Source organism: Nicotiana tabacum, chromosome 4, assembly GCF_000715075.1.
Source record: "Nicotiana tabacum cultivar K326 chromosome 4, ASM71507v2, whole genome shotgun sequence".
Lineage (NCBI taxonomy): Eukaryota > Viridiplantae > Streptophyta > Magnoliopsida > Solanales > Solanaceae > Nicotiana > Nicotiana tabacum.
Window position 1 is genome coordinate 87,507,737 of NC_134083.1, and position 8,619 is coordinate 87,516,355.

The 8,619-nt window shown below is 38.2% G+C and overlaps 1 non-coding gene across 1 annotated transcript; it reads right to left on the reverse strand.

Moving 5' to 3' along the window:
• Positions 1-498: 498 nt before the first annotated feature.
• On the reverse strand, positions 499-571 carry TRNAK-CUU (transfer RNA lysine (anticodon CUU)). Its single transcript has one exon. It is a non-coding gene; the product is annotated as a tRNA-Lys (tRNA).
• Between the last annotated feature and the right edge of the window lie 8,048 nt (positions 572-8,619).

The window sequence follows — 8,619 nt, forward strand, 5'->3', positions numbered from 1 at the left end:
CTGCTTCTCTATGAAAGTACTTTTTTCGAAAGCATTTTTGAAAAAAATACTTTTTAAAATAAGTTGATTTCTCCCGCTTGACCGATCAGACTATTAGTCGCGCTCTTATGTGAGTATCGGACACGGAATGAAAAATTACAAAATGTATAAAAGAAAGATTTTTACGTAATAAAATAGAAGAAGGAATAACAGATAAAGATAAAAAAAATCAAGGTTAAAATCATAAGTGTGAGAATGAAGGTAGCAGACAAGGACGGGTCTGAGTTTTTATTAGTAATAGAGATGGAGATGGCCAGTACTTGCTGTCGTGTAGGGACAATACGAAGGGAGGAATGGAAATTATTCAGCTCAGGCATTAAAGGACAAAAAGAGTGGGTGACTGCTTCAATCCCATCAGCTGTCATTGTTCTGTTCTTTGCTGACTCCTAAATCCAAATATCTGACTTGGAAAGATGACTCTTAAATTTACTTCCAAATTTTGAGAAAAGGAAAAGTATTCGCCCACCGTGGGGCTCGAACCCACGACCACAAGGTTAAGAGCCTTGCGCTCTACCAACTGAGCTAGACGGGCAATTTGCAACATTCGCGGAGTTTTCTTATTACTAAGTTGCTCCTTACTTTTACTATCTACGCTTGAGGACATATTTGTATTGAATAGTTAAATGCTGTTATCGTGTACGTCATTCTTTGATTAATTTCTTTAGCAGGTTTATGGGAGAGAGTACATGAGCTGGCCCAATTACTCCCTTTGTTCAGCGACAGGCCTAAGATTTTGTGCAAACGGGTTCAATCATAGAAGTACATAACTTTAGTCGTAAAATAGTAGTTGTCAAGTGAGTTCAAATAAAATATTTATACAAAATTTACGCAGCTTTAATCCTAATTTATACATATACATAATAAAATTTTTGATGAAGCGAGTTCAGTTGAACCCGCTTGCCACCACGTGCGTCCGCCGCTGCCTCTGTCTCATGACAATTTACTTCCGGGTTTAAAATACAAGAGTCAAAGCATCTAATTTTCTGTAAATTCGGGTATAGATTTTCAAGTGTTTTGAAAAAGTTTACATATTTAAAGTTTACTATAAGTCATCATAGTTAATAACTTGAAATATTTAAAGAGTTTGAGAAAAACATAATCAAAGCAATAATTGTTAACATTCACATGAAATATATAGCCACGAATGGGTGAGAGTTGAAAAGGTGCAATTCAGATTGCAGCCTTTACCTAATGTCTGTTTCGCGAGGTGCCTTTACATAAAAGAGATTGCAAAAAAATAAAAAAATTCGCAAATTAATCAATCAAATCCAAAGTTGAGCGATGATAGCTCGAAGGCTTGCCTTCTTTATAACCGTTTAAACTAAGTGTATAAGTTAGTTTCTAATATTAGACGAAGTACTTTTTCCTTGAGGGACAATATCATTTTTCCATTTCTAATTCACGCCTTAAGAACCCAACAAATAAAGACCAAAAGAGGGAAATGCATGCATATCCACTTTGCGTTCTATCTTGAAAACAGTTTTGGTTTCAACTTTCAAGTTCAGCCATGAGAATCATGGCCCTTTACACGAGTCATTTGTTGATCAATGGCTTGATGCTTTTGTCTAAGCCTAGGTAACATGCTAAAGTAGATTCTTGTCACCATTTGTGAGAATCTAACTATATTTTTCAAAAGCAGCTCGATTCTTCCTTGCTAAACGGTTTTCGTTAATTTCTGCCCGTCTCCACTTGCTTTATTGACTGGAAAAATGTGTCACAGCGCAGGTCATAACAAAGATCTTATCTCCATTTGGATGGCATGTGAATCTTATCTATCTGTACTGTCAACTAATCTTATAAGCGTTACCGGACACTTGGGGCTGAGCCTAACATTAGAGATGTCGATAATTATTCGAAAATTGATTAAATCAAACGGAATTGAATTTTACTAAATTAAATTTTTAATTTCTTAAGTAAAATTATAATTTTGATACAATCTTATAACCATATTGAATAATTAGGATGAATTTTAAATTTTTTAAAAAGTTCAAATATTATCAAACCAAGTTGAAGTTTAAAATATAAAGCATCAAAAAAATTTGTTTTGCGCCTTTAGTTGGATTCAGATTGAAACAGCACAAGTAACAAACTATATTTGTTTTGACAAGCTTCAGTAGCAAGTCACCAGAGTACTTTTCTGATCCTGACCTTCTTCTTTATCGTTGTAATATTTGAGTCAAACATCAAGTATATATATATATATTTTATTTTATTTTTAAATAACTATAGTAATACTACATGTTATTTTTTAAATTTTCAATTTTTATTGAAATACAAAATTTTTGTTAGCAACTAAGTAATTGTTCTAAGATAGATTAGAACAATACATGTTTTAGGTAAAAAGTGTGTTGGGAGTGCACACAGCCTGTAACTTTTGCCCTGTAAATCACAATTTTACTTGAGCATTACATTTATACAAGTTCTTGTAATAAAATTATACTCAACGAACTTAAAATACTTTCTTGATGTATACGGGTAAAATCGGGGATAATGCACACCCCAATTTCCCGGTGAAGAAAATGGAAGAAGGGCATGGACGCACGAGATTGAAATCGAGACTGGGAGCCCTTCATATGGAGATCCATGAAAGGAGAACAGTGTGTTCATCATCGGGCATTGTCATACCTCTTTTCTACCCCCAAAAAGATAATGTGTGTTGATTGTGGGTTAAAGAGTTTTTCCAATTAAAGTAACAAATTTGAGTAGGAATTATTTTATTATTGAGAGTCGCCACTTGGAATTGATTTTTTGGGTGTTTCAAGTCACCCTTTATTTGAATCTCTAGTCAAAGGAAGGTTTGACTCTATTATTATTGGTCTGCGAAAATAAAGTTCAGGTAAGGAATTATGTTGACCGGGGAGAAGGTGTAAGGTATTCCCCGAGTCTCGTGGTTCTAGCACGGTCACTTTATTGACTTAAAACTTGGCTTGAATTAATTTTGGACAAACTGTGATTTATATGATTTTTATGTTTTACCTATCCGCTTTTAATACTTGCTTTATTATAATTGATAAAGAATGAATTAAATAACAAGATATCGTAACCAGAGAGAAGAGAGAGAAAAGAGAGAAGAGAGAGAGAGAAGAGAGAAAGAGTTATGGGGAAAATGAGGGAATATTTTAGATTTTTGAGGCTTTAAATACCTCTTGAGAGATCAAATATGGACCATTAGATCAAGGGGTGATCAATGGGTGAGATTTGATCTTGGGTCACTTAATGAAACGACGTAGTTTTGAGGCAAAACTACGTCGTTTCAGACCCTTTCAAGGGCAGCCCCTTATCTTGTACTTTTGGCCACTTTCTCTTTCAAATTTGGCCCAATTTATTTCTTAATCCTACTTATTAAACTAAATTTACACAAACAAATAAATTAATTAAGTAACTTATTCAAATGATCAATTAACTAGATTAATTCACCAATTGAATAGTTAGTTAATTCCTAAAATGCACAAACAAAGAAAGAACTATTTTTTGGTATTTTTATGATAGGAAATATGCAATCAAAGACACAAAAATTGGTAAAAATAATTAAAGCAACAAAATATTAATGATTTTAGGAGGTGTTAAAACAGTACAAAAATTAGGTATTCACAACTGCCCCTCTTTGCTCGAGAACATGAAGAGTTTTCGTGCAAAGAAAAGTGAATGCCATGGCTAATTTTTGCTCACATATCACTCCAATGAAAGTATTTTTTTTTAAATGGTGACCAAACCTTGCTTCCGAGGTTGCCTACATATCCTTGTTTAGAGGAATCAGGTCAGTGTAGTTTTGAAAAGATTTGGTAGCTGGGACTACCAGACACTAGATTTAAGACTGTTGTTGTTGTTGTTGTTGTTACTGTTACTTGCTATTTACATCAAAAGGAAAAGAGAAAGAACTACATATGTCTCCAAACTAAGAGTTACAAAATTCCTAATCTACGTGTCTTGTGGAGTCAAATCTTGATTCTTGACCTGCTCGCTTGTGTTGACCTTAGATTGGATCTTGATTCTCTTTGAGAAAAAGATCATGACTCATTCTCGGTTGCTTGCTTTCCGGATCAGAATTCGAGAAAATGAAACTCGAGAAGGTGGGCTGCTGACACATTATCCAAGCTAACTCCAACTATCTTGTGATAGAAAAACTTCTTTATTCTGATGAGAAAGTTGAAACCGCAAGCTTTACTCGTCACTTGTGCTATGTGGCGGGGTCTGTAAAGCCATCAAAGACGAACAAAACGAACAAAATTTTTCTGCCCCAGTTTGGCACTAGGAAAGTTTTATGAGTTAGAGAAAGCTATAAAGTATCTAATTTGTTGAAATGAAAACAACGGGAGTAGTATAAACTAACTATGTGAGGATATGCAACCACAAGCGGAAGTAACTTATGTTACCAAAGGAAATGGAATTAGATGATGGTACCTTGTATTAATGAAAGGGAATGTAACCAGGGGTTGGTACCCTGTATTACCGAAAGGAAATGTAACCAAGGGTTCGTACCCTATATTACCGAAATGAGTTTAACCAGGGGTTGGTACCCTGTATTACCGAAAAGAATGTAACCAGGGGTTGGTATCCTGTATTACCGAAAGGAGTGTAACCAGGGATTGGTACCCTGTATTACAAAAAGGAGTGTAACTAGGGGTTGGCACCCTGTATTACTGAAAGGAGTGTAACCAGGGGCTGGCACCCTGTATTACTGAAAAAAGCGTAACTAGGGATTGGCACCCTGTATTATTGAGAAGGAATGTAACCAGGGATTGGTACACTGTATTACCGAAAGGAGTGTAACCAGGGGTTGGTACCCTGTATTACATAAAAGAGTGTAACCAGGGATTGGCACCCCATATTACTGAAATGAGTGTAACCAGAGATTGGTACCTTGTATTACTGAAAGGAGTGTAACAGAGGCTGGCACCCTGTATTACTGAAAGAAGTGTAATCAAGGGTTGGCACCCGGTATTACTAAGAAGGAATGTAACCAGGGGTTGGTACCATGTATTACCGAAAGGAATGTAACCAGGGGTTGGCACCCTGTATTACTGAGAAGGAATGTAACCAGGGGTTGGTACCCTGTATTACCGAAAGGAGTGTAACCAGGGGTTGGTACACTATATTACATAAAGGAGTGTAACCAGGTGTTGGCACCATGTATTACTGAAAGGTGTGTAACCAGGGGTTGGTACCTTGTATTACTGAAAGGAGAGTAACCAGGGGCTGACACACTGTATTACTGAAATGAGCGTAACCAGGAGTTGGTACCCTATATTACAGAAAGGAGTGTAACTAGGGGCTAGCACGCTGTATTACTGAAAGGATGCTGAATCCCATGGGCGAAAAGGTTCTACCTAGGTTAAACTATGAAAAGCAAACCTGGGCAAAGAGTATTTCTACTCGAAAACATGAGCTGGAACCCCCTAGGCGAAAAAGTTATACCTGGATTAAACTACGTATAACAGCCTGAGCGAAGAGTACTTCTATCCGAAAATATGAGCTGGACCCCCTAGGTGAAATGGTTCTACCTGAGTTAAGCTACTGTAAAACATCTGAGCGAAGAGTACTTCTACCCGGAACTATGAGCTGAATCCCCCTAGGCGAAAAGGTTCTGTCTGGGTTAAGCTATAAAAAATAGCCTGAGCGAAGAGTACTTCTACCCGGAAACTATGAGTTGGATCCCCCTAGGCTAAAATGTTCTACCTGGGTTAAGCTATGAAAAACAAGCATGGGTGAAGAGTACTTCTACCCGAAAATATGAGCTGGATCCCCTAGGAGAAAAAGGTTCTACCTGGGTTAAGCTACTGTAAAACATCTGAGCGAAAAGTACTTCTATATCCGGAACTATGAGCTGAATCTCCCTAGGCGAAAAGGTTCTACCTGGGTTAAGCTACAAAAAACAGCCTGAGCGAAGAGTACTTCTACCCGGAAACTATGAGTTAGATCCCCCTAGGCGAAAAGGTTCTACATGTGTTAAGCTACGTAAAATATCTTAAGCAAAGAGTACTTTTACCCGGAACTGTGAGCTGGATCCCCCTAGGTGAAAAGGTTCTACCTGGTTTAAGCTACGAAAATGGGAGGTATGGACAGTAATGATGCATGCTGCAAATAAAGGAAAGTGGAGATTTTGAGGAAACTTACCTTTGGTGACATTCGCCTTTTGAGAATTGCCATTCTGCACTGCTTTGATCCTGCTTCAAACAAAGAAAAATTTGTGAGTTTTTAAAGTGGTGGTCGGTTTGTGGCCTTGATGCCCTGAATAGTTTGAATTTACCCCTCCGCTGTCGAAGAATTGATTTTTTCAGTGTGGTACCGAGGTTCCCGGATACTCTGTATCGCTTTCTAGAGACATTGTCTTTCTGACGTTGCCCCTGGCTATTTCATACTCGGATGTCCATGGTACCGCTAATCCTTGTCCCTAAGGCAAGGCAATTTTCCTTTAAAATCAAACTTAGTTGTGTTGCACCCAAAACCAATTTCTGTCTATAGTGCTTATCAACTTTTCCCATGAAGCAAGTTTTGCTTAGGCGACCTTTTCAGTTTCTTTGAGATACTTTGTCTGCCTTATCAAAAGAGATCACAGATGGATTCCTGCCTTCGTCAATGTCGTATATGCTCCAAATTGTGCTCGGTATTACGGGGAAACTATAGCCAGTTTTGCAGCCAGTTTTAGCTTTGCTTTTGATGCAAGATTAGACCGAAAGGGAATCTAAGAAAAATTATGGAAAAGAATTGAATATCAATTGGAAGTGAAAAAAGAATTGTGTATAAATAAAAGGTGCCCCTTTCGGGGACAGAAATAAGTAGACTTATCTGGAGATATGTGCCGACTTCAATGAATCATGACATGCATTTTAGACTGGACGCTTGATCTGTCTGAGTTGTCTAATTCTCAAAATACATCACAAATGTTCATCTTGAAACTGTCTTGGTTGTGCTCATGCTAGAGCATCGAAGACCCCCATTCGGCTAGTAGCACCCTTTGCGGGTTTTCGCTAACTGACCTCTCTCATTTCTCTAATCACTGTCTCCTTATGGTGCCCATCTGGTTTTCACCAATAAGACTCTCGCATTTCTCTGCTCAATGTTGCCTTACAGTGCCCATACAGGTTTTCACCGATAAGACTCTCTTATTTCTTCTTCTTTTTTTTTACTAAGATATGACATGCGAAAGGTTGGCCAATGCCCCTGGCATGGGGACTTCAAGTATTCTCAAAGATCGATCAAAAATTCTTAACAGGAAAAGGCAAAAAGAACCTTGAACTGAATTACATATTTTGGAACTGTTTCTACAGAAAAAACCGTAAGATAAAAATAAACTTTTGCCCTAGTTTTGGAGTATTGGGAATATGGATTTTTTGTTGCGATGGGACCGAACCCAGGGTAAGGCTGCCTACGTATCCTTTCGGAATCAGGTCGAACGTAGTTCAATGACTCAGAAAATTTGTTATTTGACTTTTTTTTTTGGGTAAGTACACAGGTTCCAAAAAGTGGAAAACAAGGAAGACAAATACAGCTTAAAAGGGGTAACAAAAGGGTGACACTTTTTTGGAATAGCGAGCAATGGTAGCTTTCGTCATCTCGATCTAAAAAAATCATGCGTGAAAGTTTCACAGTGGGTATATATCAGACATAATATCTTTTGACTGCATCTGCATTAATAGTCATGTATGGTACCCGTCCTTCTTCATTTACCAAGTGCAAGGCCCCTTTTGGTAACACTTTCTTGATGATGTAGTGTCCTTTCCAGTTTGGGGTGAAATTTCCTTTAGCTTCTTGTCTGGTCCAATTAGTTGCATATCGGCACGACTAGTGCCTTCACCAGCCTGGATCATATTCACTTCAGAAAATATCTGGCTGAGGCCATGGCAAATTTCATAAATGTTTGCATGCGCTGAGAAATTTTGACCCTCTTTGAATCGTGGCTTGACAAAAGTGTAGAAAATGTGAGGGATAGATTGCTGCAAGACCCACCCATGCTTTTTGGTGCTTTGTTTTGTCTTCGTCTGCTTGTGTTGGCCTGAAGCCTAAACCAAAAGTACCCATGTTACTGATCGGAGAAATGGGTTCTAAAATTCCTTGCATTGATGTCCCCAAGCCTTTTCCTGGCTCATAACCTTGTCTCATCAAAAGTGCAGCCATCATTACAGATGTGGCAGAGAGACGAGGATGCAGGATGGGCTTTCCTTCCTCAACATGGTCCACAACAACCACTTCGAAAGCCTGATAGATAATAGACTCGCATCCTTCCTTGGCCTTAATACATGGGATTAACGGGTCTTTATAAATGGATGACTCGTCTTCTCCGTGAACAATAATTTCTTGCCTGTCGTGCTCGAATTTGAGCATCTGATGCAAGGTGGATGGCACAGCTCGGGCCGTATGGATCCATGGCCTTCCAAGAAGAAAGTTATAAGAAGTTTCCATGTCCACTACTTGGAAGACAATTTCAAAATCAACAGGCCCAATCATCATGGTGAGGTTGATCTCCCCAATGGTATCTCTCGCTAAGCCATCAAAAGCCCGGATGCGAAAATTGCTGGGTCGGATTCTATCCGTATTGATCTTCATGCTCTGCAAAGTAGAGAGAGGGCATACATCTACGCT